Source organism: Rousettus aegyptiacus, unplaced genomic scaffold (genome assembly GCF_014176215.1).
Source record: "Rousettus aegyptiacus isolate mRouAeg1 unplaced genomic scaffold, mRouAeg1.p scaffold_m13_p_3, whole genome shotgun sequence".
Classification (NCBI taxonomy): Eukaryota; Metazoa; Chordata; class Mammalia; order Chiroptera; family Pteropodidae; genus Rousettus; species Rousettus aegyptiacus.
In genome coordinates, this window is record NW_023416306.1 from 131,879,715 (window position 1) to 131,905,931 (window position 26,217).

General features: G+C 33.0%; 1 protein-coding gene, 1 non-coding gene and 2 pseudogenes across 9 annotated transcripts in view; 1 reads left to right on the top strand and 3 right to left on the bottom strand.

Annotated features, from left to right (window-relative positions):
- The window catches only part of CSNK1G1 (casein kinase 1 gamma 1), a 147,645-nt gene that overhangs the window by 113,746 nt on the left and 7,682 nt on the right, over positions 1 to 26,217 (bottom strand). For 2 of the 8 annotated variants that reach the window (XM_036217974.1, XM_036217976.1), the window contains exon 2: positions 160 to 208. The exons of the other annotated variants lie outside the window; for them this stretch is intronic. The gene's annotated coding sequence lies outside the window, so the exon portion shown is untranslated. The remainder of the gene's footprint in view (positions 1 to 159; positions 209 to 26,217) is intronic. 8 annotated transcript variants of the gene reach the window in all.
- Positions 4,670 to 4,788, bottom strand: LOC118600822 (annotated as a pseudogene).
- On the top strand, positions 11,901 to 12,005 carry LOC118601086. The gene has a single exon (XR_004950187.1). It is a non-coding gene; the product is annotated as a U6 spliceosomal RNA (small nuclear RNA).
- On the bottom strand, positions 12,690 to 12,808 carry LOC118600545 (annotated as a pseudogene).

Sequence of the window (26,217 nt, forward strand, 5' to 3'; positions counted from 1 at the left end):
GTAAAAGGCGATTTATTCCTTGCCACAGACAAGAAAATTGAAGCTCAGAGAGGTTATATTCACTGACTAGGTCACACAGTCAAACCCGGCCAGGAATCCAAAGCCTGAGTTCTTCCCCATTGCCACAGTTACCAAAGGACCCTGTACTCACTTACTCACCCATTCAGCCCCATTGAGTCAAAAGTGCACTGGCCTCAAAACTGTCCTCCTGAAACAATAAAAAAAAAAATGTGTGCAGTGATTTTTAAATATGTCCACAATTTTTCTGCTAGGGAGCCAGACTAATAATTATTCTCCCTCTCTTGAATAACTTAAAATTACGTCTGTTTCTCACACTGATTGCTATTCTCTATCACTTGAACACTACATTTATGCCCCCTTTTTAGTGGCAAAATTTCTCCAAAGGATCTCATTTGTGTTTTGTTTTGTCTATTTTAAAAACAACAACTTCATTGAGATATAATTCACATACCACACAATTCATCTATTTAAAGCATATCTGTTTTAAAAATAATTTTTGAATTTAGAGATATCAGTCTGGGTCTATCTTTAGCCCACAATTAGTACAATTGGTTTTTCTTGAGTTTGTTTGCCTGGTAAATACTTATCAGTCAGTGTCTCTAGTTGATTCATTAATTTCACCATGACAGGGATGGACAGAGAGCTGGGGCTTAAAGCAACTGCTACATGGCTCAGAAAAGGACCTTATGAGGCTGCTTCTCCTGCCTTTGGCCATCACCTCTAAATCTTGTTCATGTATATTTGGTGGAGACTCCCTCATGTAAAACTAAGCCAATTGTGATATTAAAGGCTATTCTTATCACAGAGGAGGGAAAATATTTATTTATATAAATATTTAACATAATATAAATAAATCATATATCGTTTCTTTATGACTTTGCTATTGTGCCCTCAAGAATCATGTACCTTTCTTCTTTCTGTTCCAAAGTGTATTATTCCTGGAAGACATTCCTTAAAATTTGTGGCATCAAATTAGAGCTGTTATCTGTTTTCATCGTCTTGATAAAGTTTTCATTACTTTTGTTTCAGTACTATTTTTTGTTGTCATTAATACATTATAGTCTAATCTTTTTGGGGGAAAGGGGATTTAAGGTTGAGGGCTACTGGGTATAAACCTTACTTATAATATCCTTTCCTGGAGAACTATTTTAATTTGAACAAATGTTCAAATTTACTGCGAACCTGGATAAAATCTGGTTTCATCCAGACTCTTACCCATTAGATTTTAAGCTGACTTCTTGCTACTTCTGAATATTTGTCGTATTCGATTTTGTCAAATTAGGCATATACCCTTCAAGTATTATGAAAATTTGACATCCCTGAGAATATTCACAAGAAATATACCATATTGTTTTTTCAAAAATTTTTGAGAAGCACCTTTAGAAAAACTGGCCTCTTGAGGTGATTAAGCAATACTCATTTAGATTTTAAATCCCTATACGTTTGTTTCAACGTTAGCTTAATTTATCCAGCTTACCTCCTTGTGCGTATGTTATAGACATAAAATATAATACCTTTCCCTTGAATAAACTAATACCATAAAAGGAAAATATTGTTTGTCTGAAGGCTTAAAAAAAAACAGAAAATAAAACTGAATGATGTAGACTAGGGTTTTTTATGATTCTCTAGATAATTCCACTGAAAGAAGACTAAGAAACAAACTCATTAAGAAGCTGCAATGCTGAGAAGGAACAGATATTAAATATAATGAGTGACAACTACTGCAAAGGTATATGGTGGTAAAGTGAACAGTGGATGTCCCACCTACAACATAGCTACCTCTCAGCTACTGCTACGTTTTGCCATGTAAAAATATAGGCCCAGTGTCGCTAGCCCTGATTCTTCAGGAGTTGCTAAACATTGAAATTTTAATAAAATCTCCCAGTTTTCATATGTTGGAAACTAACTCTTAAAAACTTTAAACAATGTCCAAGACATCAGTCTGCAACATCTGGTCTAAAGCTGTTAAAGCAAAATATAGCTTTTAAAGTCTTTAGCATAAATAATCTATGTTGCCAAGAAAAAGGATGGGAACTCACAAAACAGGAAACAAGTGCCCTGTTTCAAACTAAAAAGTACCTTGTTCGCTCCAGCAATAAAAACAAGTCTTAATATGAAAAGTGAGAGTCTGAAATAATGACAATGCTTTCCATAGAGAAGTTCAGAATATTATGGTTAGAATTGTTAACTAGACAATTAAATTCATTTCTTATTTCTTATTCAAGGGAAAACTCCCATTTCTCAATTTCAAATCCAAATGAGAACAATTTAATGTATTATCCTAAGGAAATGAGCAGCATTCAAAACAAAAGGTTATTACATATTAGATAATACAAGCATTTATATAATGAACAGATGGGTTTATAAAGGAAAAAGGCTACAATATAGCATATAAAATTACATCCAGTCCATGGGCTTATGGTGAAAGTAGCCACTTCTGACAGTGAGCGAGGTAAAGGCCGGACATCCAAATTTCATTTAAAAGCATCTAGTCAAAGACTTAACTCTAATATTGGTAAAATTTTTCCATTATGAAATGATCACAGAATTAAACTTTCCTTGAGCGAACAAGATAGCCAAAAGGATGGAGGAGGAGGGAGATTTGGGACTGTAGTGATTCTGTACAATAAAGTCTAAATTCTCTTCCTGTATTTCCCACTAATTTATTGATAAGCCACACAAAGCAATAAGAAATCTCACAAGAGTGCCTACAAGGCTCTAATTAAACCTTATGTAACATTTTATTGAATTTTTATTCCCTTTTCTTGACTCAATTACCTTAAGTAGTAAATATCTTTCACCTTCTGAAATCCTTATTCTAAAATGTTTCCTTCCTCTCGTGGAGCGTAAAGGCTTATAATATAAATGTTCTCATATTCAGATTTCTCTTTCTTAGTTTTATGAATGAACTAGCTACAAAGAAATCTAGTTTTTCTCCCAAATGTGCAAAGAGCTAAGCCCTTTTCATCTCAGGCACATACTATATTCTTACTTGGTACATGTAAAACAAGTTTTTTTGGACTCAACTCTAATCACAGCAATATAAAACGCATTACACTTTTATCTTCCTGTTGCTTTTATCACAAATGGGTCTTCACTGTTTGTTCCACTGCATTTATTGGTAACACGAAGGGCTGCAGCTGAAAATCTGCTGCAGCATTAAATACAAGTATTCATCTATTTTTTTAAACTTTTGTCCAGTCTCAAGTAATTATTTGTTAATTGTTGGCTAAACACATAAGGAATTCACCCATTTGATTAGGATGTTTAAAGTTATATTTACTCTTCTCTGTCCTTCGAAGGGCCATTATCTGCTTATTTGCTCATTTTATAGCTTGCACGGTAGTGAAAAAAGAATAAATTCTTTCTAGTATTCTTAATACTAAAACACATAAAAGTATCTGAATCACAGAACTTGATCAATACAAAATTAATACCAAAAATATGCCCAAATTTAATATAGAGCTTTTTTGGTCCTTTCGATTTTTGTGATATCTGGAACATGGACACTGTTTTTCCTGTAATCATTCTCTACAGCTAAATTGTAATAAAAGTATTTATTTTAAAGAGAAAGGAACAACATGAATTTAAGAGGTCTTCAACAATATTTTGCCTTCTCTGGGATATGGCTATAGTTACATTATGCCGCTCAGAAGCAGCACAGCAGCCTCCTATTTGAATTCTACAAGTATATATAATCAGCTTTAAACTTCATCTTTCATTTTCTGTAAAGATAACTGAATCCCATCAACTGGAGAAGGTCAAAGTAGGGAGTTCAAGCCTAAAACACAATTCACATACCCTGACCACTGTTAGTACTACATTACTTTCATATTATAATGGTTACCTCATACCAAGAAAAACTCTACAGTTCTAGATTATCTAACCATTTCTATGAAAAATTAATTAATATTGGGGAGAACTGTATTCACAACTACTTTACTTATTAATTTTTTAAAAAACAGAAAAGCTTTATTAGAAAGTATACTTCCAGACATGGAAGCAGGCCTGAGCAAGAGAAGCGTGGCTCAAAAAGGCCTTACGACTACTTTAAATAAAGGTTTTTAAAGCTCCATTATTATAATTACCTTTACCTACCATAACTTTAGGGTTTAATTTATGGCTCTGAATTTTTACAGTAATAAGAGCATCTTTTGAGTGCCTCCAGCATACTAGGTACTATACAAGACACTTCACCTGGGTTATCTTATTTAACAAGTAACCTTTGGGACAGGCATTATTATTATTAATCCTTTACCCATGAAAGAAATAAAGTTTAGACATGTTAGGTAACCTAACACGACCACAGCTAAGAAGTGGCAGAGAGAGAGAACTAAAACTTAGATATCTGCCTGATTCCAAATCTCTTACCCACATCATGTCACGTCTCATTATACCAGGTCACACCTCACCTCATTCAACATGAATGAAAACATCTGCATCTCAGCTTTACTGTGACTTACTGCAATTTATGCCTTACTGTGACTAAGGTATAAATTGCACAAACAAAATGTTTTTAATGTCATAAAAGATTCTTTTATGTTTCATTTTTATTTATTTATTTATCTATCTATTATCTATCTATCTATCTATCCATCTATCCATCTATCCATCCATCTATCCATCTATCCATCTATCTATCTTTTTACACCTTCAGCACCTGGTCTTCCTACGTGGTCTCCCATCCAAGTACTAACCAGGCCAGCCCCTGCTTAGCTTCTGAGATCAGACAGGATTGAGCATGTTCAGGGTGGCATGGCCACAGACTACATTTAATTTTTAAGTTATGTAAAAATTATCAAATAAGAAATAAATTGACTTGTACACATTAAAACCAGTTTGTCAGATAAATACAATTCATACTAATTTACCAACTTTTAAATTTTAGTATAATAGCTATTACAGGATTAAGAAACTCATCTTTATTTTTAGAGATTATATGCTCAGCTTTAAACGTGAGCTGAAATTATTTAGAAAGAGGGTAAAAAGAAATGTTAGCATGTATAATCTCAGGAGTAAAACACAAGAGTACTATTTTCTTTCTTTTTTAAAAAAAGCTTTATTAAAATATAGCTAACATACAATATTATATTAGTTTCAGGTGTACACCATAGTTATTTAACACTTACATACCTAAAGAAGTGATCACCATAAGTCCAGCAACCATCTGACACCAGGCAACACTATCACAATATTATTAACTACATTTTCTATACTATATATTATATCCCCCAAGGAGTACTATTTTTTAAGAGCATATCACTCAAGGGGTGGAAAGAGGCACTTTTAATTCAAATCTAAGGCAAAGAAAGCTACTAGAAAAATTTAAAGTACTGAATTTCTGACCTACTGTAACAGATGACAGTATTATATCTTCATCAAAAAGCTCACTCCTAGAATTACCTGGTATTTTCTAACAGGGTAAGTCTAGAGATCACAATATTATTTTTATCTTTGGTTTCTCTAATGCTACTTCCAGGGAGTTAAAACAAAGATTCAGATTACTGGCTTATTTTACAAGAACTGCTTTAAGACCACCTACAAAGAAAATGAACATTTCTTTCAAATACTTCTACCAACTATTTCAGAACACATCCTGTGTGAGAAGGGTAAACCAACACAGGCTAACAGGAAAAATATCTTTCAGTACCTGGTAAAAGGGTTTTTTCTTTTTCTACTGAAATAATAAACAAAAACATAATAACTTCCACTGAGCAGATGGCTTTTCTTCTCCACTCAAAAAAAACAAAAAAAAAAACATAGATAATAAAACTGTAACAATGAAGCCAGTACTGAAAAGCCACAAACATCTTTCATTGGCGCAAAGTCACGAGGGTCCTGAATTCTTTATTTTTCTTATAATTATAATTTTTAAAAGTTTTTAAATTTTTTTGATAACCACAGTTTGGAAATACAAAGACAGTCACCATAACAGGCCACAGAACAACAGGCAGGCTTAATGACAGTCTTGAATAATTATTGGATTGCATTCTCGCCACTGATTGCCTCATCCCTATCTACCTTCCAAAGAACTAATATGTCTCCTCCATAAATATTTACTTTGTGACTGAGGATCTGAATTCGTAAGCTTTAAAGTAACTTTTCACCTTGTTACTTTTAAAAATACCCTATCAAAAGGTTAGTAGTAAAGAGTCCCTCCAAAGTTAATGGGACTCTGTAAATAAGAATTTTGTAAATCAAAATTTCAACCTTTTCTGTTGATCAAAGTAATATTAGGTTGTCATACAAACTACATTTCAATTTGAGTTCCTCCAGTGTAGAACGTCAACTTACTCCTGCTGTTTCGTGTCTTGTTTTAGTTACTTCATTTCGAATTATTACAGGAGCAAAAGAAACCTACTTAATACCTGCCAATAAGCTCCTTCAATATAGGTGTAAATCTTTCTTGTTTGTTACTGTACTCCTGTGTCAACACTGGGCCTAACATATAGTTTCTCAATAAATTTATAATCAAAACTAATGCAGTCCCAATCTTACAATCTACCAATAAAGGAAATCAGGCTGAAATCACTAACTTGTAAATTGCTACTATTTCAATGCACCTCCTCTGTAAAGGAGGAAATTAGGATGGTTTCACAGCTCAAGGGTGGGAAAAACACAGAAGACTCACAAAAGAGTTCAATAGTAAAGCAATGGACAGAATCTAGGGAACTAGTGACCTCTGACTATGCCTGAGTTTCTTTATTAGTAAAATAAGAATGATAACTATAGGAAAAAAACAAAATTGATCAGAGATATGGGGCTATCCACCAAGAGTGTTCTTTCCCATCATCCCTGTTCTTCCTGTAAACAGTGTCAAAGCAGGAGGAGGAAGTATGGAGGTAAGGAAAATGAACAGACAAAAGACAATCATAATACCCACACAGAGGGCCAAGCAGTTTCTTTTCTTGTACTTCCACAGCAAACAATCCTGAAAAGAACGTGAATTTGTTCTGGCTTGTTTGATAGCTTATATTTATTACTACTGCAGATAGACAGAAATTTCTTCTGTCCTTCCTGTGATTCCATTCTGAATTCACAAGAATCCATTAAGTCTTCTGGGTCTATCTGCATTGTAGTAGTCTCTGACTGGGAAATAGCCTTTCAGTTGAAAACCCAGTGAAAATACTAGGCAATGTTTGAGAGAAGCAGAGGAGGAAATAGCCTCAAAGGAGAAAAAGTAACGCTAATTCTGTATTTAATATATTATACTAAAATAAGAGATGTGTATCAGTTTCACTTTGAAGTACTAAAAGCAATGTATAAGAAGGACGTTTCTTCTTTAAAGCCAAAATATATATATATATATATATATATATATATATATATATATATATATATATATATGTATGTATGTGTGTGTACACACACACACACACATATAACGGGAAAAGAAACAACTGGTAAACCCACTAAAAGAAGCAAACAAAAACAACAAAAAACACCCCAAAATCCATATTTTAGCATTACTTTGTGAAGCATTAATTAAAACCAACTCTCCTCTAGTAGCTTTCTCAGAAGCCAAACATACACACCCCACAAGATTCCTATAAGCCTGGGCCAAATTCAATTATCAAGACAGTGTAGTGAAACACATAATTTTGAACATTTGGCTGCAAAAAAGTCCGTGTCTAAAACAATGCTTTATAATTCTAAAAAAGGAAAATTCTGTTACTCAAAAGTTAACTGGGTTTTACTTGCCCCTTTTCCTTTATACCACTTATTAATAATCATAAATCATTTAAATCAGTTACATAGAATTTTCACTCTTAAAGACTAAAGAACACTATCTGATACTTACAAAATGCCTAAGGAAAATGTGACATTAAAATAGAAAACGAAAAACTTCCTTCTAATTAATCCGAGAATAAAATTAGCATAGTAATCTTCAGAGTAATCATTTTCTCTTTCCCAACTATCGCTCATACTTTCCTTACCCATCTACTCTTCTCCTAATTAGCCTTTGCCTTGTCTCACCTTTTAATCTACTCATGCCTCTACCAACCACAACTCTAACCAAATATTGCTAAAAAATATAAATGTGGATAATTAGGCCAAACTGTACCTGTAAGTATAATAATCCCTTACTAGTCTATCATTAGGATATTATACCTTAAATAGATGAATATGCTAAATTGAAGTTTAAACTTCTAAACTTTAAAACTAAGCTTAAGATGTACATAACTTTATACTTAAATAGAAGCCATTGTAAAAATAACTTAACCAATGGTACAGCCAATTCAGTAAGAAGAAGAAATGAGATATAAACACTGGAAAGAGAAAAAAGAAGAGATAATAATTTTAGAGTATATTTACACACATGGATGCTTAGGCAGCCAAACACATGACATTACATGAAATTAACCCTTTTGATGATGGAGAACAGCCAGTGTTACTTTTCTCTGAAGAATTATGTCATTTAGCTCTAATGAAGTGTGTAATGCCAAATGTTACTATACTAACTGGCCCCGGCGACTAAATTTTAAGATTGTATTTTTTTCCTTTCTTTTGTATCAAAGGTCACTTCTTATAGTTGTTATGTTCACGTCTAGCAGCACCTTGTCTTGTTTGTAAACAGTCTCCTTTAATTTGCTATAAGCTGTAACTAAACCTGTTAGCAAAGTTAGGTGACTTAGTAAAGTCAGATGATTATGCTCTAAGAAGTTGCAGAAGGATATTCTTAAGAAAAGGATGTGAGTTTTAGAATTCAGACTTTTAGAATACAGACCTCCTAGCCTACATTTAAGTTCTCAGCTGTTTATATGTGAAATTTCCAGGGATATAAAACTACAAGAGTTCCTATGGGTATAAAATTATGGTTAGATAAAGAAAGGCCAGTCCATTTCGTAATTAGGTCAAATACAGCAGAGCAGATCTAGGAGCAGTGGGTAAAGACATGTGATTTGTGTACTGAAAATGATCACTGATCTTTAATTTATAAGAGGTTGCTTTACATTTTAGAAAGGAAAGACTAGTTTCAGGATCAGCCCAAATAATGTCTTTCGTAACTTATGAATTGTAATAATTTAAAAACATTAAAGAAAAAAGACATGCTATGTTACGTGTTCAAAGACAGACAATAAATCCAGTTAATAAAAATTTCTAATTAGAAATCCATTGGGTACATCCCTAAACAGGAAGAGTGTATTACTAAAATGTCAAATATAAAAGCCTCTAAACTAATTTGCTCTGTTAGGTTAGCCATTGCCTCTATTATTCCGATCCCACCAATAACCTCCTTAGCAAACCATCTTTTCCTTAGATGGTTTTCAACCAAGATGTAGATAATTCTTAGTAGCTACATATAACCTAACAACCTTCAGGACCACATAATTGTTGTATCACATCAAAACTCACGGTAAGTTCATCAGTAAACTCTACCAAAGTCTTATCCACATTACAATGCAAACTAGAAAAAGGAGGTCCTTTGCAATTTTCACTGCCATCTAACATTTTAGAAATTAATATAACTGGATGTGGCTCAAACTGGAATAACTTATTTTAAATAAATTTTAATTTTAATTTTATAGTTAGTTACCAAATATATGTGATATCCAAAGTCCACACGGCACTGTGTTGTATTATGCATATGAAATACACATTAAAGATGTTATACAAAAATAATATTTTTCATCTATAAAATAGGTAAAGATAAAAAAAAACAAACATGATGTCCAATGTTAGCCAAATCCTGAGAAATGCACTTTCATGCCTTGCTGAGGGGACTGTACCACCTCTCTGGAAGACTTCCTAGTAAAACATTCATTTATTGAGCCTTAAGGAATAAACAGTAATGTTCATCTATTATACCCTAAGAATATACTATTCCTAAGGAAATAGTCAAAATATTTATTTCAGGATTTATAGCAACAATATCTGAAGTAACCTAAAAACTAACAATAGAGGTGTTGCTAAATAATGTTATATATAGTCATTAAGTAACTATCAGATGATATGGAATCTTTTTTCAGCATTAAATGAAAAAGAGATACTAAACTCTATAATTTAGATTTATTTATTTAAAATTTAATTTAAAAATAAATATCTCAGAATTATAGAACAAATTGGAAAGAAAATTTAACTGCTAATATTTACTCTCTAGAAAGAATTATATGTGGTTTTATTTTGTTCTGTACAGCTTTCTTATTTGTTCAAATTTTTCTATAATGCTCACATGTGAAATAATCACATAAATTATTTGAAAAAGAAATTAAACTAAACATCTTGTCCATATCCTCAAAACAGAGACAAAATACTGAGATACTGCTTTAAAAAAACAAAGTGTCTTTAAATAGGAAAATAATAGTACATAGTATATTTTATACATAACAAGAAAACTGAAAATGTTAGTATTAGAAAAAAAAGAATGTAAATAAAAACACACCAAATTGTCAAATTTCTAAACAGAGATAAATTTACAAGGACTTACGTTTTGTTAAAAATCTGCAAAATGTTGAAACTTTTTATAATGGCTTTTAGCTCTGTAAACAGCTTTCAATAATAAATTAAAAATGACATTTACAAGGAAACAACCATAGAGTTTAATGAAACTGGCCACCACAAAAACAAGTACTGGTTAGAAGTACCTATTACGTCAAGTTAACAATACTGTATCTTTTACACATTATGATATTTCATTAAATTATGCTGGATTCAGAACATTATAAAACCAGCAATCATATGTATGCTAAGGTTATATATACTGTCAACCTTGAAAAATTAAGTTCCACAGTGATCTGCTTCCAGTAGAGGTATCTGATTATTAAAAATCCCAAACTTTTGTGCACTGCATACATTACTTCTTATTGGGCACACCAGAGGCTATTCTCAAGTCAAACAGAGGTCTGAACTCTCAGGTCACTCTACTCAAAGACAAAATGAATTCTCCCAACCCTCTAATTGGTCATCCTGGACACCTGGACGTATAATTTTATAATAATGCACAGAATCAATATAACATAAAAATTAAGTGAACTTAAAGTTTAGCTCCCTCAAGTAAAAAAAAATTGATGATTCAGAATAACAAACTCAACACCTTAACATATTGTACTACCAACAGAAAACCAATGCAAGTCTTATGAACAGGGAAGAATGTCCTATACAGAGGAACACAATGAAAGAATTGAACCACGGGCTAAAAATTCTGAATTCTAATCATAGATATGCCAGTGGCCCAAGTTAATACTTCTTATCTCAACTTTCTCAACCACAAATTGAGATATTAAAAAATAAATCATACATGTTTTTTTAAAAAAATTAAACAAAATTTTTAAACCAAAGAAAAAGAATCCATTGTCCTAACCTGGTCCACATTAAGACAAATCCCAATGGCCCTGAAATCAGCACTGGTAAGAGTGGCAACTTAGAAAGATTTAAAGTATGTTTAGTAACTGGGAGGTGGTATTTTAATACCAAGGATGTAAACCTTAGTTTAATCATAGCTGAGTGCATAAAGAGGTTTATGCTGTCAGTACTATCCTAACAAGAAGGATACAGCAGCCTTGCCTAAAAATGATTAAAAATGTGCAGTTCAAAAAAAAAAAAGGTAATGGTTAACTATGTATATATAATAAAAATATAAAATGTTAACTTACTATTTATTACTATATATTAAATATATTAAACATATTTAACATATTAAATACACAATAAAAATGTGAATATACTTCATGAAAATACAATTTGCATTTAATTATTCTCAAATATATCTATATTAAATACTTAGCTCCTACTTCTTTCACTCAACAATCATCTTGATTACATGCCTGCATTTTGGATTTTAGAATTTTTATCTTTTATTATCTGAAAAAGCAATATTACTGACATTCTTCATTTGATAAGTTAAAACTAAAATGTTAATACTAACATCTAGTGCTCATATACTAAACATCAGTAGTGCATATACTAAAATTGGAATGGTACAGAGATTAGCATGCTCTGTGCATAAGGATAACATGCAAATTCATAAAGTGTTCCATATTCTTGAGAAAATTAAGAGCTGCAAACTTATAGTTATAACAAATAAGTCACAGGGATATAATTGCAGCATAGAGAATACAGTCAATAATATTGCAATAACTTTCTACAGTATCAGATGGTTACTAGAATTCTCATAGTAATCAGTTCGTAAGGTAAACAAATGTCAGATCACTATATTGCACACCTGAAACAATATTGTATGTCAACTCAAATTAAAAAGAACTTTACATTCCCCTCCCCCCCAAAAAGTAACATCTACTTAAAAGTAAATATAATTTTGTTTCCAGTTTTTAAAACTTATGACATTTGGTAAAGTTAGTAAGAAAGATGAAAAACACTAGTTAACAAGATTTGGAAATTACCAATCGAAAAAAAAGCTTGTGGGTTAAAAATTAAAGCTAAGCTTCAATTTCTGGAAATATAGCAGATTACTCAATCACCCTGCCTACTAAAAACTGAAAATACCAAATTAAAAGCAACAATTCAGGTACTGTTCAGCTCAAAAATTTTATTTGTTCTTTTCTTGTATCTATTTTTTTGCTCAGTATTTTTACATTTACCTCTAAATCTTTAAGCTTTTTTTTTTTTTTTTTTTTTTTTTTTTTTTTTTAAGGCAAGGCAACCCTTGGTTGCCCTCACAGATTGCAAGGACCTTGTCAGCTTATAACCTTTATTTTTTTATGTTTTAACTCCAACTGCACCTGGTCTTCCTAGATGGTCTCCCATCCAAGTATCAACCAGGCCCGACCCTGCTTAGCTTCCAAGATCAGATGGGATTAGACTTGTTCGGGGTGGCATGGCAGTAGACTAAGTTTTAATTGTTTCTATTAAATTTTTTTAGTTATAAACAACATTTTCCTACTTATTTGCATGTCTAACACAAAATTCAGGACAGTGGTTCCTTCTAGGAAGTCAGAAAAAGAAAGGGACAAAGAGACTTCTAAAGTACTGGTAATGTCCTATTTCTTAACTGACGGGAACACAGTATATACGTTTAGTCTTTAAACTATACATGAATCTTAATAAGTATATTGTAGTTCTTTTAAAAATACTGTAAAAATTAAGTTGGATATTTTGAAAATTTTCAGTAGAAAAACTTTTTTAAAAAGGGGGTCGGGGGGGGGGTACAAGGGAAGACATTACCAAAAATGGCAAAGTACTAAACTCCACAGCTCTACCTCCCACACAAAAACAACAAATAAGCTGGCTAAAATAGTCTGAATCAACTTCTGCAAAACTCTAGAATCTAACTTATAGCACAAAGGGAAGGCTCAGCAAAGAAAGAAGCATTACTACAGAAGAGTGCTAAGGGGTTTTTAATTGACTGCCAACCAGCTTCCATTCCCCAGGTGAGCAGAGGCAGTGAGGGTGGTAGCTATACTCCTGGTGAAGGGAGATAGTGTCAAGGAAGCCATACAAACCAAATCTCAAAGGACTGTGATTGAAAGTGATGACCTGACTGACAGCTTCCTCAAGGACTGGCATAAGGACTTTGTTTGGTCTTAGCTGGCGCATTCCTAGAGCAAAGCAGCTTGGAGCAAGGGAAAACTATCAGGATAAGACTTAGAACTAACAGCCTGGGAAGAGCGAGAGACATGTGGGGAGAAATGGGCTTGGTAAGTTCTCATATATAACAAGGAATCTGGAAGGCCACACACATGCCCAGAAAAGGCCTAAGCTTTCACTTTTAGCTGACCTTCAGGCTCCACAAAAACAGGTAGTAAAAACTAAGGTCACACTGTAAATGGCCTGCTAATAATTAAAAGAGTATCCAAACATAGAAACATTCAGCCAAGAGTAGGGCAGTATTTGCAGGGTTTTCTTCATATTTTTCTTTTCTGGGCTCCAGGTGTTCAAGGAAACTTGGTTAAAGCACTAGTTGACAACTAAGCTAATGGAACAGACTGACTTCAATGACCACACATAACGAAGAATACATACTTTAAAAAACAGTTTAGAAAAGACACTAAGCAAACAACAACAACAATAAAATAATAACAACCTGCCACAAACAGTAACAAAAAACACTGGAGAGGAGATAAATATGTTTAGAGACACAAAGTAATATTCAAAATGTCCAGTTTTGAACAAAAAATTATGAGTATGCAAAGAAACAATAAAGTATGGCCCATTCACAGGGAAAAAAAGAAATTAATATAGGAACTATGCCTGAAGCTCAGGCAAAGGAATCACAAAGAACTAAAAGAAACCACGAAAACAGTATCTCATCAAGTAGACACTTTCAAAGATAGGTCAGCTAAGATAGTCCAGTCTTAAAAATAGGAAAAGAAGAAAAATAAAGAGCTTAAGAAACCTGTGGGACATCATCCAGTGTAACACCATAATGAATAAACGAAGTCACAGAGGAGAGAAAGAAATGGGAAGAATATCTGAAGAAATAATGTCTGTGAACCTCCGAAATCTGAAGGAAAACATGAATCTACACATCTAAGCACCTATACATACAAACATTGCAATTAATTATAAGCACCATGAACTCAAAGGAATAGATACCAAAATGTATTACAGTCAAACTGTTGAAATACAAAGAATTTTGAAAGCAGCAAGAATGAATCAATTCATCACCTACAAGGAGATCCTGCATTGTTTAACAGCCAATTTCTTATCAGAAATCATGAAAGCTAGAAGCAGTGGGATGATATATTTCAAGCGTTGAAAAAAATAAACTGTCAATCAAGAATGCCATATGCAGCAAAATCATCAAAAATGAAAGGAAAAAAAAAAGACATCCTCAGATAAAGAAAAGCTACGGGTGTTTATCACTAGTAGACTTGCTCTATAAAAAATTTAAAAGATGCTTCTTTGGGCCGAAATGAAAGGACACCAGATAATAACTCAAAGTCACACAAAGAAGTAAAAAACAAGAGTAGAGAGAGCTACATGGTAGACATACAAAGCAGTATTATTGAATTAATGGTTTGGAACTCTTTCTTTGGCTTATATGATTTGAAAGAAAAATGCACAAAATAATAATAATATGTTTATAGCTAAACATCTATGTTAATGAGAACACAATGTATAAATGTGTAATTTCTTACAATAACAACATAAAAGGTGGACAGAACTTTAGACGAGCAAAGTTTTTATGTACTCCTAAAACTAAGCTGGTATTAGTTCAGACTTGAATTTCATAAAATTGAGATGTTAATTGTAATCCAGAAGAACACTAATAAAAATAAATAAATAAATAAATAAATAAAAATATACTGAAAAAGAAACAAGAAACTAGACAAAATCAACTTATCACAAAAGAAGGCAGTGATGGAGAAATGGAGAAACAATAAAAAGAGAAGATAGACATAAAGCAAATAGCTAAACAGCAAAAGTCCTTCCTTATATACTACTTTATATATAAATGGATTAAAATCTCCAAGTAAAAAGTAGCGATTGATATGAGATTAAAAACAACCCAACTAAATTCTGTCTACAAGATTTTCAATTTTTATCTAAAGACACAATAGCTTAAAAGTAAAAGGATAAAAATATAGTCAATGCAAATAGTAACCAAAAGAATAGGGTGCCTATACTAACACCAGAGAAAATAAAGTTTAAGATAAAAATTGTTACAATGATAAAAGGGCCAATCCATCAAGAACACATAGCAATTATAAACATAAACACACCTCGTAACAGAGGTGAAAAATATATGAAGTAAAACTGACAGAATTGAGGAAACTGACAATTCTACAACAACAGTTAGAGACATCAACACTCCACTTTCAAAAACGTATAGCACAACCAGACACAATATCGATATACAGAGTATTTGTACTATAAACCAACTACGCCTAATAGACATACACAGAACATCCCACTAAATAAAGAGCAGAATATATAATCTTCTCAAGTATACATGGAACATTCTCCAGGAGAGATAATATCTTAGGCTACAAGACAAGTCTCAATAAATTTGAAAAGACTGATATCATCCAAAATCTCTTATATGATAAAGGAATGAAAGTAAATATTGATTAATAAAAGAAAAACTGGAAAATTTGCAAATATATAAAAAATAAACAATACACTTTTAAACAACTAAGATTTCTTCAAAGAAGAAATCATAAGGGAAATTAGAATATACCTTGCGACAAACAAAAACACAACATAACAAAACTTATGGGATGTAGCAAAAGCAGTGCTAAAAGGTCAATTTATAGGTTTAAATACCTATTTTAAACAAAAAGATCCCAAATCAATATGTTAAGTTTACACCTTAAAGAACTAAAAAAAGAAGAAAAAAGCAAGCTAAATCCAAAGCTAACAGAAGGAAAGAGATAATAAAAATTAGAGTGGAGATAAAACACAGAATAAAGAAAACTGTTTTTTTTGAAAAGATCAACAAATTGACAAACTTTTAGCTAGACTAACCAAAAAAATAATAAAAAGTAAAAAAAAAAAGAAGACAAATTACTAATTCAGAAATGAAAGTGGAGACAATTCTATGGCCTTGAAAATAAAAAAGGATTATAGGAGAATACTATGAACAATAATATACCAAATCAGATAACCTAAATGAAATGGACATGGTCCTATAAAAACACAAAGTACCAAAATCAATTGCTGAAGAAATAAAAAATTAGAACAAACTCACATGGGGTAAATTTAGAGATTGAATCATTTTCAAAAACTTCCCCCAAAAGAAAAGCCCAGAACCACATAGCTTCACTGGTAATTCTACCAAACAATTAAAGAACAACAAGCCTCCTCAAACTTTCTCAAAGTCCAGAAAAGGATAGAACATTTCTTAACTCATTCTGTGAAGCCAGAACTACCTGACTCCAAAACCAGGTTAAAACATCACAAGAAAAGAAAATTTTGGACCAATATCCCTTACAAATATGAAAATCGTCACAAAATATAGGACTAGTAGACCTTATCCAACAGCATTGTAAGAAGATTACATATTATGACAAACAAATTTATCTCAGGTGGGTCAGCTACAAAAACCAATCAATATAAGATGCCAAATTAAATAGCATGTAGAGAAAAAAACAAATGATCATCTCTATTGATGCAAAAAAAAAAAAAAAAGAAAGAAAAGCATTTGACAAAATCCAACACTATCATGATAAAAACACTCAATCAAGGAATAGAAAAAATTTCTTCGACATGAAAAGGAATTTTATGAAAAACCCACAGTTAAAAAATTGAATGGTTAAAAAACTGAAAGCTTTCCCGAGATCAAACAAGACAGGGATACTTTCACTCGCCACTTCTTTCAACACTACTAGCCAAAGTAATTAGGCTAAATAAGTAAATAAAAGCCATCCAAACTGGAGAGAGTAAAATTCTCTACTCACAGATGACATGATCCTATATATGAAAAACCCAAGGAATATAGACACAAAAATGACTAGAGCTAATTCAGAGTATCAGTTGTATTTATATACACTAGCAATGAACAATCTGAAAATAAAACTAAGAAAATAATTCTATTTGTAATAGCACCAAAAATATACACTTAGCTAAATATACATTTAGCTAAGAAGGTATAAGAATTATACACTAAAAACTGGGAAAAAATGGCTAAGACCTTGTCCCACCCAACTGCTGGCCCACCCAAACCACTTCCAGTGGTTTTTCCATACAACAACCCATCTTGGTTCCTAGTATCTCTTAAAGGTTCACAAACCCCAAACAAGCAGAATCTGGCCTCTTTCTGAGAAGCCTGAAGTCCAATACTAGCAGCGGCCACCCTCGGTTTGCAACTTAAGCTTCTTCCAGGCACCTCCAAGACAGCATGGGTAAAAAGCATCTACGGATTGCTTTGTGGCTTATGCCAGGTGGCCCTGGCAGGGCATAGTGAACAGCTTGAAGTTGACCTGCGGGGGGCCCCTCCCTGGAGGCCCTGGAGCCAGCACAAACAGTGGCTGGCTTCAGACCTAGCCAGAGAACCACCTGGCTGCCTCCCATAGACACATACCCAAAGGGCAGACTGGGCAGGCACCAGAGCCCTGCTAAAGCGAATTCTGCTAGGTAGGATCAGCCCTTACACAACAGCTCCTCCACTGTAGCCACAGTCAGTCCTCAACATCGATCAATTTGAGGGTCAACTCCTCCCACTGACACGCAAACAGCAATCAAGGCTCAAGCACAACAGAAGGGCACACACACACTCACACAAGGGACACATCTGGACCACTTGGCTCAGGTGACCAGGGAGACTGTGCCCCTGGGCTCCAAAAGATACCTACTACATAAGGCCACTCTACTAAGATGAGGAGACATAGCAGCTCTACCTAATACACAGAAACAAACACAGGGAGGTAGATAAATGGGGAGACAAAGAAACATGTCCCAAATAAAAGAACAGAACGCAACTCCAGAAAAAGAACTAAATAATATGGAGACAAGGAATCTACCAGATGCAGAGCTCAAAACACTGGTCATAAGGATGCTCGATGATCATAGTGAGAATGTCAAAAAAAAAAAAATAGGAAACATAAAAATGGAGATAAAAAACATAAAATAGAACCAGCCAGAAATGAAGAATACAATAACTGAAATGAAGACTACATTAGAGGGATCAACAGTAGATTAGAAGAAGTCAAGGTCTGAATCGGCGATTTAGAAAATAAGGTAGTAAAAAAACACCTAACTAGAACAGTAGAAAGAAGAAAAAAAAAATCCAAAAAAACGAAGCTAGATTAATGGGCCTCTGGGACAACATCAAGCAATGCTAATATTTGCATTATTGGGGTACCAGAAGAAGAGAGAAAGCAAGGGATTGAAAAACTGTATGAGGAAATAAGGATAGAAAACTTCCCTAACCTGGAGAAGGAAATAGACATACAAGCCCAGGAAGCAGAGTCTCAAACAAGAAAAAAGCAGTTGGCTAACTACAAGGGAGCTCCCATAAGACTGTCAGTTGATTTCTCAACAGAAACTTTGCAGGTCAAAAGTGACTGGCACGAAATATTCAAAGTGATGAAAAGACATATAATCAAGTTTATTCTACCTAGGAAAGCTATCATTTAGAATTGAATGACAGATAACGAGCTTCCCAGACAAGAAAAAGCTAAAGGAATTCACCACCACCAAACTGGTACAAGAAATGTTAGAGGGACTTTAAGAAGACAAAGAAGAAAAAAAGAAAAAAATATGAATAATAAAATGGTAATAACTACATATCTATCAACAATTACTTTCAATATAAATGGATTAAATGCTCCAATCAAAAGATATAGGGTGGCTGAATACAAGATCCTTACATATGTTGCCTACAAAAAACTCACTTCATTTTGAAAGATACACACAGATTGAAAGTAAAGGGAAGGAAAAAGATATTCATGAAAATGGAAAAGAGAAAAAAATGTGAGGTAGCAATACTTATACCAGAAAAAACAAACTCTGAAACGAAGGCTCTAACAAGAAACAAAGGAGGACCTAGTAATTCTACTTCTGGGTATGTATCCAAAGAAACCCAAAACACTAATTTAAAAAGACATATGCATTTATATGTTTATTATAGCATTATTTACAACAGCCAAGATATGGAAGCAACCTAAGTGTCCATCAATAAATGAATGGAAAAAGAAGTGGTGCATATATACAATGGAATATTACTCAGCCATAAAAAAAGAATGAAATCTTGCCATCAGCAATAACTTGGGTGAACCTAGAGAGTATTATGCTCAGTGAAATCAGTCATAGAAAGACAAATACCATACGATTTCACTTACATGTGAAATCTAAAAAAGGAAAAAAATAAACAAAACAGAAACAAACTCATAGAGAACATTTTGATGGCTGCCAGATAGGAGTGGGGTTAAGGAGATGGGTGAAGGGATTAAGAGGTACAAATTAGTAGTTACAAAACAGTCATGGGAATATAAAGGATAACAGGGAATACAGTCAATAATATTCTAAGAACTATATATGGTGTCTGATGGCTACCTGAATGGGGGTAATCACTTTGTAGGTTACATATATATAATATATATATTATATATATATATATGTATGTTATATATGTCTAATTACAATGTTGTACATTTGAAACCAATATAACATTGTATGTCAACAGTTATATATAGATATATGTGTCTAATTACTCTGTTGTATATTTGAAACTAATATAATATTGTATATCAACTGTGATTGGAAAATTTAAAAATATATTTTAAACTGGGAAAAAGTGGTGAAAGAAATAAAAAACTAAAATAAATGGAAAAATATCCTGTTGTCCATGGAAGACTTAATATTGTTAAGAAGGCAATACACCTAGAAGCGACCTTGCAGTCTCTGTCAAAATCCCAATGTCCTTTTTGCAGAAATAAAAAAGCTATTCCTAAAATTCATATAGAGATTACCAGTTTCTGCTCCGATATGGTAAATAGCATGAAGTCATGGTTCTTATCCTTCCAACAAGAAAAAGGAAAAAACAAGAACTCTTCTCTGATCCACCAATGAATTCAGGTCATTAAGTAAATAACTGCCCAGAAAACTGGAGAGAAAGGAGGAGAAGGAGAATCACATCTTCCTGGAAGCAAAAGCCCAATAATAAAAGCCCACTACTGGAGACAGTATTTCTTTTCACAAACCTGACAGGGAAGAAAAGAGGAGGATGAAATATTTAAAGCATGAAAACAAGAGAACCACCAATCAAGAAATCTGCATCCAGTGAAATTGTCCTTCAATAATGAAGGAGAAATAATGACTTTTTCAGACAAACAAGAACAGAGAGAATTTGTCACCAGTAGACCTACCTTACAAGATATGTCAAAAGAAGTTTTTCAGAGACAAGAAAGATGACATAGGTAAAAAACCTATATCTACATAAACAAGCATTAGATAAGGAATAACTGAAGGTAAAATCTTGTAAAATCTTTTTCTTTTAATTAGTTGATCTAATAGACAACTATTGGTTCAAAATAATAACAACGACAATGTATTTGGCAATTATAGCTTATAGATTAGTGAAATGAATCAGAGAAATATTATAAAAAACAGGAGGAAGGAATTGGGAATCCTGTTATAAGGTACCTGCATAAACCATGAAGCAGTATAGTGTTATCTGGAAGTGGACTTAGATCAGTTGTAAATGTATAATGCTGGAAATGTATAATACAAACCATAAGGCAACCACTAAAACTTTTTCTAATCCATATGTAATTGCAAGAGACAATAGCCAAAATACAATATCAGAAAATCTAATGAGAAAAATTGGAAGGGTCACACTTCAAAATTACCACAAAGCTACAGTCATCAAAACAGTATGGTAATGGCACAGACATACAGATCAATGAAACAGAACTGAGAATCCAGAAGTAAACCCATACGTCTATGACCAACTGATTTTCAACAAAAATGCCAAGACCATTCAGTGGGGAAAGAATAGTCTCCTCAATAAATGGTAATGAGACAACTGGATATCTGCATGCAAAAGAATGAAGTCAGACCTTAACCTCATTCAGTAGAACTCAAAATGAATCGAAGACCTAAATACAACAGCTAAAACTATAAAAACTCTAAGAAGAATTTATACAAAGGGCCAATAAACACATAAACACTACTAATGACTAGAAAAAAAGGAAATCAAAACCACAAGATACCACTTCACACCGACCAATATGGCTATAATCAATATAAGAAAAATAAGTATTGGCAAGATTTTGGAGAAATCTGGAATCTGCGTGCACTGCTCATGGGAATGTTACATGATACAGTTACTACAGAGAAGAGTATGGTTGATTCCGCAGAAGAGTTAAACACAAAATTACCATATGACCCAGCAATTCTACTTTTGGACATACATATACACATGCCCAAAACTACTAAAAGCAGGGACTCAAACAGATGTTTGAACACCCATGTTCGACAGCATTTCAGCTGGGGAAGATAAAAAAGTCTGGAGATAGTGATGATGGTTGCATAACAATGTGAATGCATTTAATTTCACAGATAAATATACTTAGAAATTGTTAAAAGGGTAAATTTTACATTACTTATATTTTACCACATTTTTTAAATTTCAGAAAGGTAAGAAAACATTGTGTGAATCTGTACAGTAATCACTTAGGAAATATGATAGTTTGAGATAGCTACATTTCATGAATATCTACTTAAAATGTAAAATCGAACCAATTATAAACGAACAACATAAAAATGCTATAAAAAATGAGCAAAGCAGGCAGAAAACGTTGGAAATCACATGATATCACTTATATGTGGGATATAAACCTAAAAGCAACAAATGAGCAGGACAAACAGAGACTCATGAACATGGACCATAGGCTAATGGTTACTAGTGGGGCAGGGGAGGAGGGGGGAGACAGGTGGGGTAAAAGGGAACAAATATATAGGGTTTGGGGGAGAGTGAAGTGGGTAAAGGGGATCAAATATATGGCAGCTGAAGGAAACTAGACTTTGGATGGTAAACACACAACAGAATATATAGATGTCAAATGATAACATACACCTGAAAATTATAATTGTATTAACCAATGTTACCCCAATAAACTTAATTTAAAAAAAATAGACAAAGGACTTGAATAGATATTTCATCAAAAAAGATATACGATGGTCAATAAGTACAAAAAAATATGCGAAACAACTTTTACTCATTAGGGAAATGCAAAGCACACTACTAGAATGGCTGTAATTTTTAAAAAGGCAAAAAATAAATGCTAGTGAGGACACAGAGAAATTAGAAACCTTGAACATCGCTGGTGAGAATGTAAAATGGTGCCCTTTGTAGAAAACAGTTGGCAGTTCCTCAAAAAGTAAAAATGTAGAATTAACATATGACCCAGCAATTCCATTCCTAGGTATATACCTACTGCAAAGGAATTGAAAACAGGTATTCAAACAAAAATTTGCACGACATTCATGGGAGCATAATTCACAAAAACCAAAAGGTGGAAATAACCAAAAATGTCCAAAAATAAAATGATGAATGGATAAACAAATGTGGTCTATCTATACAACAGAATGTAATTCAGCCATAAAAATAAAGTACTGAAACATGCTACGACATGGAGTGACCTAGAAAAAATTATGCTAAGTGAAAGAAGCAGAAACACACATACAAAAGCAGACATAAAAGGTCACATATTACATAATTCCATTTATATGAAATATCCAGAATAGGTAAATTCGTAAAAATGTTTTAGAACTAGATAAAGGTTATAGTTGCATAACATAAGTACCAAATACCAAACTATGCACTTTAAAATGGTTAATTTTATGCTATGTGAATTTTAACCAATAGAGGATGCTAGAACAGAACTGATAATACTTTATGAAAAGAATTATCCAAGCATGTTATTTTACTACTTATTGCTTCCCAACTAAAACAAAGTAACACTGAAATATTTCTTAAACTGTCTTAAAATTAAAATGCTTCTAACCTTTTCTAAATCACAAATATATCTCTAGAGAGGAAAGAGTGGTATTATAGAATGTTTCTCAGGCATAATTTACTAGTGGACTTTTTTATTCTAAAATCTAGAAGATATTTTTAAAAAGCTGAATGAGGTGGTTCTTCTAATTTAGTCACCATTAGCGAAATGGACAAAACCCAGAAACAGCTATCTCAAGTCACTTCATAACTATGGATTCACAAGAACTTTATTAATACCTAAAAAAAGCACAATACAAAATTTCCATTGGTTATTTCTCACAATCACTTTTACAAGACAGTTTCAAATGGGCTAAATGACTTGCCCTGTTACCTACTGTAGACACTATTTCTCTTCTAACAGTGACTTCCCCCTGCTGTGTCACCTAAAACTTTTCTTAGTTTTCTCTTTTATCTGTTGGTCTCCAGATATTATTGGTTGTTTCTTCAAAAGAAGCTTTAGTGGTAGAGATATTTGCCTTGACATCCTTACCAGAAGTGTGAACTTTGAAGGTAACCTTCCTTTCTTGGCCTTACTACTTATTCTGTAAATTGGGATTAACAGCCATACCTCAGTGGCTTGCTGTGAGAATGAAATAACATACTGTGTCCAAATCACTTAGCTTACTGCCCATTGCATAAACGCTCAGTAAACTGCCATTTCTATTATTATTGTTCTGTTTTCACTAATATTTCCCTAGAATGGGCCCTCACTGCTGCTGGATTGTCTGTACCTCCTCAACTGGCTTCCCTCATTCCTCTTTCAGTGGTACAAAGAATTATGCACATCACAGATTTACCTTGCATACATTCAAATACATCCTGTGCTTCCAAACTTAAAAAATCTTAAATGGATCCCTACTTATTATGACTGACTTAAATTATCCTCTATTAACAGCTATTCTCAAACTTTAGTGTACATCAGAATCATCTGGAGTACCTGTTAAGACAGGTTGTTGAACTCTGCCCCTAGTTTCCAAATCAGTAAGTCTGAAAAAGGGCCTCAAAAGTTGCAATTTATTAATAAATTCCCAGGTGATGCTGGTTGAGAAAGCACACTGAGAAGTACTGCTCCAAAATGACCCCATTCTGCCTCCTTAAACTTATTTCTCCCTACTCATTAAACAGTACATACTACTTTGACTGGATTAGACTTTTCAAAGGCTATGCCCAATTCTCCCTCCCTGCTTAATCTTGCTGCCCCAAAACACTTTTTTGCCTACCCCAATCACATCCTCGAAGGGTATGGTTCTCAATACTGCTTGCACACTACAATCTTTTTAAAATTATGGAGGCATCATCCCTCAGATCCTGATTCAACTGATCCTGGTAAAAGCTACCCCAAGTGATTCTAATGAATACCCAGAGTTGAAATCTACCACTTTACCTTCAATATCTTTCCCATCAAGATTATGAACACTCACTGAATTTTCTCCCCTCTAAATTCCTAGTGTCCCTAAAGAATAGCACCAAGTTTGCACTTAGTTATATAACACATTGAATTACTCTGTATCTTTCATTTTAAGTTCTGTTTCTCCAACTTGGCCGATGATCATATCTTCAATTTCTACATTCCTATAGCACTAGTATGGTGATGAACACATAGCTCTGAGGTTCTTTCTTCATTGCTTGTGGATTCAAAATAGAATTCAGAGCTTTAAAATATTTCTAACCTACCCAATTCAGAAAACTATACTACCTCTTTTAAAATACAGTTCTGCCACAAACTAATTTTGTTATGGTGATAACTTAACCCCTTCCTACCCAATAAATTGGAGAAAAAGATATATTAATGTATCAAAATGCTGTAAAGAATAATAAAATAATTAATAGTATCATGAGAGGCTTCACAGTTGTTCCTTAGAGAAAATGGCCTTTTCTAAACCCATTAAGACTGTTTCAAAACAGTTAAAGAGAATCAAAGCATACATATTTAAAGATGCTGAAGCTCTGAATAGTTCTATGATTTGTTTTCTCAACAGATGTGCATCTTCAAGACCTGAATTCACCAGATGCATATTAAATTAATCCGTACTTTTAGTTTTTACATAACATTCCATTCATTTTATAAATACATCATCATATAGAACAGAATTCCATTGTTGTTTTATGACATTAAATATTAACAGATTATCTCCGCTATGCAAAAAAAAAAAATTATAAGATTCATTTAAATGCAGCCAAATGTGCTTGCTAAATATAGGTTATAATATCTTCACTATTTTTGAATTGGCCAATTTTTATCCAGGATGTGAAAAATAAATTTGCTCTTAACTAAAAACCCACTGACACATGGTAAAGAAAAACACTTAACTCACTTAACACTTCAGAAATTTGCTAGGAAATTCAACCAAATATTTGAATCCTAATACTGCAGTAGTTTAACAGTCGAATTAAATTTCTTGGAAAATTTACTTCTATAAAAATCATAAATTCTTCATTAACTAAAATGAATCAATTAGTGTATTAAATCAGAAATAAGACTGAACTAGGAGTCAGGAGACCTAGGTTCCGGTCTGACTCATTAGCTATACAATCTTAAGCAAATCACTTAGCACTTAAGTAGTCTCAGCTGTAAAATGAGAGTCTAACTAGAACATCTCCATGTTCTCTTTTAGCTTTATGACTTCCATAATCTATGAAACTCAAGAAACACAAGCATTAACCAGATGGATCCCACTAAAGACAAAGTGAGCTTACATATTGATTGATTTGGAGAGCATCTAATTCTGCAAAACCTAAGTATTTTCATACAAATAGATTGTTCCTTGCGCCTGTTCTGATTTAACTAGGTGAAAAAAAAACAAACAAAATCCATGAAACATGGAGTTGTTAAACAATTTTTACATCATACC